The following is a 5,391-nucleotide window of genomic DNA, read 5'->3' as shown; positions in this document are numbered from 1 at the left end:
GGGAAGGAATGCTTTAGTTTATAGTCGTCTTAATCATACACTCTTTAGCTTTAATGGTCTCATAAAGAATAACAGGTTCGTCCTCATAGTTGCATAATTGTCTTAGTCACCATTATGGCGAAGCCATTCCGAGAGACTGCTTTGTTTACCATTTCTACCTATCATCTATCATTTCTATCTATTTCTATTTATTTAACCAGTGTTGTATTGGCAAAGGCACAGCTCCTTTTCATCAGAATATGTGGAGAATGTTTAACACAAATAGCCTTGACACTCCACATCTGTGGACCACTGAGTTGTGCCTGCCTCTTCATGGTCCATGATGATGCCTGATAACAAGGTTAAGATCTACAATGTGTTTCTCCAAACCGTCCGGGAGTCTCTCCAACGTAAAAAAAAAACACAAGTTGGCTCCTATAGAGACAGACATTTCCCCCATACCTAACCCCACTGTTATCAGTGATGTCCTCACAAACTGTGCAGTGAGGAGATAAATCGAACTTAACATTTAGGCTGCGAGCAGCTTTTAAGTGAGTATAAAGGGAAATGGGCATAGTGAAATATGATATGATTTATTGTTAACTACGAGAACTCTCATTGTGATTTGTTGAATGGCTGCATTTGGGATGCAGGGAAAGGGAATGCTTGGACAGTGCAAAGGCCTGAACTCAAACTGTTCATGAGACTATTGATGACATCAAATTGGAATTTCTTTATCAAAGATTTTCAGTGTCTGTTTCTCCCCTGAGAGATGTTTTGTTCATCTCTGGAAAGAGATCCCTCCTTTTTAATTCCTTGCATCTAATAGAGCCTGGCTGGGTTGTGGCTCATTCCCCAACCTCCCATTTTACCTCACAGGACAGTGCAAGGGGGTTTCTGTCCCTATAATAGAAAATAAATACTCAGAACCACAGATGTGGGTGCGGGCACACACAAATTGTGTTGGTTAGGAGTGTCCAAGTATATTTAAATGTGAGAGTGAACATGCATGTATATTGTACAATGTGTGTGTGAGCGTGAGCGTATGCTAGAGGACAGAAGGACAGCAGCATACACAGATGGGCAGATGAGTGCTGCAGAGTAGCGGCAGATGCCTGGACTGACCCCCACTGCCACCCTGCATTGAACCACTGGCTTGCACACAAAGGCAGGGACCGATCCAAACATTAAATATACTTCCTTGTGCCTTAATGCCAGAGGTCCCATTTTGTCCATATACAGTTGAAGTCGGAAGTTCACATACACTTAGATTGGAGTCATGAAAACTCATTTTTCAACCAAATTTCTTGTTAACAAACTATAGATTTGGCAAGTCGGTTAAGACATCTACTTCGTGCATGACAAGTCATTTTTCCAACAATTGTTTACAGAGAGATTATTTCACTTAAAATTCATTGTATCACAATTCCAGTGGGTCAGAAGTTTACATACACTAAGTTGACTGTGCCTTTAAACAGCTTGGGAAATTCCAGAAAATGATATCATAGCTTTAGAAGCTTCTGATAGGCTAATTGATGTCATTTGAGTCAATTGGAGGTGTACCTGTGGATGTATTTCAAGGCCTACCTTCAAACTCAGTGCCTCTTTGCTTGACATCATGGGAAAATCAAACAAAATCAGCCAAGAACTCAGAAAAAAATTTGTAGACCTCCACAAGTCTGATTCATCCTTGGGAGCAATTTCCAAACGCCTGAAGGTACCACGTTCATCTGAACAAACAATAGTACGCAAGTATAAACACAATGGGACCACGCAGCCGTCATATCGCTCAGGAAGGAGAAACGTTCTGTCTCCTAGACATGAACGTACTTTGGTGCAAAAAGTGCAAATCAATTCCAGCCAAAAAGCAAAGGACCTTGTGAAGAGGCTGGAGGAAACAGCAACAAAAGTATCTATATCCAAAGTGAAATGAGTCCTATATCGACATAACCTGAAAGGCTGCTCAGCAAGGAAGAAGCCACTGCTCCACAACCACCATAAAAAAGCCAGACTACGGTTTGCAACTGCACATGGGGACAAAGATCATACTTTTTGGAGAAATTACCTCTGGTCTGATCAAACAAAAATAGAATAGTTTGGCCATAATGACCATCATTGTGTTTGGAGGAAAAAGGGGGAAGCTTGCAAGCCAAAGAACACCCTCCCAACTGTGAAGCACGGGGGTGGCAACATCATTTTGTGGTGGTGCTTTGCTGCAGGTGCACTTCACAAAATAGATGGCATCATGAGGAAGGACATTTATGTGGATATATTGAAGCAACATCTCAAGACATCAGTCAGGAAGTTAAAGCTTGGTCACAAATTGGTCTTCCAAATGGACAATGACCCCAAGCATACTTCCAAAGTTGTGGCAAAATGGCTTAAGGACAACACAGTCAAGGTATTTGTTTGGCCATCACAAAGCCCTGACCTCAATCCTATAGAAAATGTGTGGGCAGAACTGAAAAAGCGTGTGCGTGCCAGGAGGCCTACAAACCTGACTCAGTTACACCAGCTCTGTCAGGAGAAATGGGCCAAAATTCACTCAACTTATTGTGGGAAGCTTGTGGAAGGCTACCTGAAACGTTTGACCCAAGTTAAACAATTTAAAGGCAATGCTACCAAATACTAATTGAGTGTATGTAAACTTCTGACCCACTGGGAATGTGATGAAAGAACTAAAAGCTGAAATAAACAACTCTTTCTACTATTATTCTGACATTTCACATTCTTAAAATAAAGTGGTGATCCTTACTGACATAAGACAGGGATTTTTACTAGGATTAAATGTCAGGAATTGTGAAAAACTGAGTTTAAATGTATTTGGCTAAGGTGTATGTAAACTTCCTACTTCAACTGTGCTTCTTTTTTTCTGAGGCAGACAGTTGAGCATGTTGAGCGGGACAACCATAAGGGAATGAGAGAGAAAAGAAGAAATGAGTGAACCCTTTTCTATCTATCATGATTTGAACCTTTATATGAGGCAGTGATGCTGTAAAGAAAGGTGGTTGCCCTTGGCAGCTGCTCACTAAGTTTAAAAAAAGAAGGAAAACACAGGAGTAGCATAACAAAGCACTATGGTGTTCTCTCTGATAGGGCATCTGCTAGGCTTCTTTTTTTCTCCAGCCCTGCGGAGGACCCTCTGTGGCCCTATGGTAGCCCACTCTACCCCACCATCAGGGATACCATCAGGCCATACGGGGGACAGACTGGCGGACGCCTCCACTTCCCTGCAGATCATCTGCTAATTGTATTACATCACACCCTTTGAGGCCATCGTTACTTTATTATCTATCCTATCTCAATATTCCGAATCGAATTGGAGCATGGAGAGATTTTTGCGAGGGGTGCTTGTAAATTGGGGCGAGGGAGTAGCTTTTGGGACACATGATACTGGTTTTAATGATACTGGTTTTAAAGGTTTTAAAATAAAAGCACTGACTGAAGACTGGGTAGCCCCAATTCTGACTTGTGCTCTGATATCTGCTTCACTGCATTCTGCTCTCGTAAAAGCCTGGGTTTTCTGAATGTTAACAATAGAAGCTTTTACCTAAAATGGATCAATTGAAAGTGTGAGTTCACAGCTCCAATCCAGATGTGTTGGTCATTACTGAGACGTGGTTAAGGAAGAGTGTTTTGAATACTGATGGTATCCTTTCTGGTTATAACCTTTTTCGGCAAGACAGATCTTCCAATGGTGGAGGAGAGGCAATCCTTACCAAGGATCACCTTCAGTGCTCAGTTGTCTCCACCAAGTCTGTCCCCAAACAATTTGATTTGCTGGTTTTAAGCATTAAACGTTCAAATTGCTCTTTGTTGACTGTTGCTGGATGCTATTGTCCTCCATTAGCATTGGCCTGTACCCTACCTGCACTAAGTTCTCTCCTGGCCCCTTACACTAAGTCTGAATTTGTCTTGCTAGGTGATCTAAACTGGGACATGCTTAAATCACCTGATCAAGTCCTAAAGCAATGGGACTCCCTAAATCTTTCTCAGATTATTACCAATCCCACAAGGTACAGTCTGACTCCAAACACCCAGAAAAAGGCTACTCTCCTCACAAATAATCATGATTAGGTATCAGTCTGATGTTTTCTGTAATGACCTTAGTGATCACTGTTTACAGCCTGTGTTCGTAATGGCTGCTCAGTGAAACAATCTGTCCTGATTTGTCATGGATGCTTGCTAAATAAATTTAATGAGCAAGCCTTCCTTCATGAACTGTCCTCTGTAAAATGGTATAGAATCAGCTTGATCCCCTCCGCCGAAGATGCTTGGACCTTCATTTGTTTATATTTTCAGTGGTATTGTTAACATACATTCCCCCATAAAGAAATTAGAATTAAAAATAGGTTCAGCCCCTGGTTCGACCGTGATCTTGCAGTTACTCTACCTCAAGAATTGCATTTGGCGAAAGCCTAGGCACATGCATACTCAAGCTGACTGGCTATCGTTCAGGCAAATGAGAAATACGTGCACTCAGGCTATCCGGAACGCCAAAGTTAGTTACTTTATGGAGCTGTTCTCTCTCTGTGGGTCTAACCCCAAGAAGAAAATGGTTAAAGACCTGGAGAATAAACCCTTCTCCTTACAGCTGCCCATGTCCCTTAATGTTGATGGCGTGGTTGTTACTGACAAGAAGCACATGGCTGAGCTCTTTAATCACCACTTCATTAAGTCGGGATTCTTATTTGACTCAGCCATGACACCTTGCACGTCCAACATTTCCCCATCTCCCACCCCTTCTAATGCGACTATCCCCGATGCTTCTCCCTCGTTTTCCCCCTGCCCTGCTATAAAGTTTCTCCCTGCAGGCAGTCACTGAGTTTGAGGTGCTAAAGGAGCTCCTTAAACTTGACCCCCCAAAAAGATCTGGATCAGATGGTCTAGACCCTTTCTTCTTTAAGGTTGCTGCCCCTATCAACGCCAAGCCTATCTCCAACATTTTTTTACCTGTCTCTCCTTTCTGGGGAGGTTCCCATTGTTTGGAAGGCAGCCACGGTTCCTCCTTTATTTAAAGGGGAGATCAAGCTGATCCTAACTGTTATAGGCTTATTTAAATTTTGCCCTGTTTATCAAAAGTGTTGGAAAAACTTGTCAATAATCAACTGACTGGCTTTCTTAATGTCTATAGTATTCTCTCAGGTTTGCAATCTGGTTTCCACTCAGGTTATGGATGTGTGACTGCAACCTTAATGGTCCTCAATGATGTCACCATTGCCCTTGATTCTAAGCAATATTGTGCTGCTATTTTTATTGACTTGGCCAAAGCTTTTGATACAGTAGACCATTTCATTCTTGTGGGCCGGTTTAGGAATATTGGTGTCTCTGAGGATTATTTGGCCTGGTTTGCTAACTATCTCTCTCAAAGAGTGCGGTGTATAAAGTCAGAAAATCTGCTGTCTCAGCCAC

The sequence above is a fragment of the Oncorhynchus kisutch genome, linkage group LG2, assembly GCF_002021735.2.
Source record: "Oncorhynchus kisutch isolate 150728-3 linkage group LG2, Okis_V2, whole genome shotgun sequence".
In the NCBI taxonomy this organism is placed as follows: domain Eukaryota; kingdom Metazoa; phylum Chordata; class Actinopteri; order Salmoniformes; family Salmonidae; genus Oncorhynchus; species Oncorhynchus kisutch.
The sequence above is the reverse complement of the archived record's forward strand: the minus strand, read 5'-3'. Positions refer to the sequence as shown.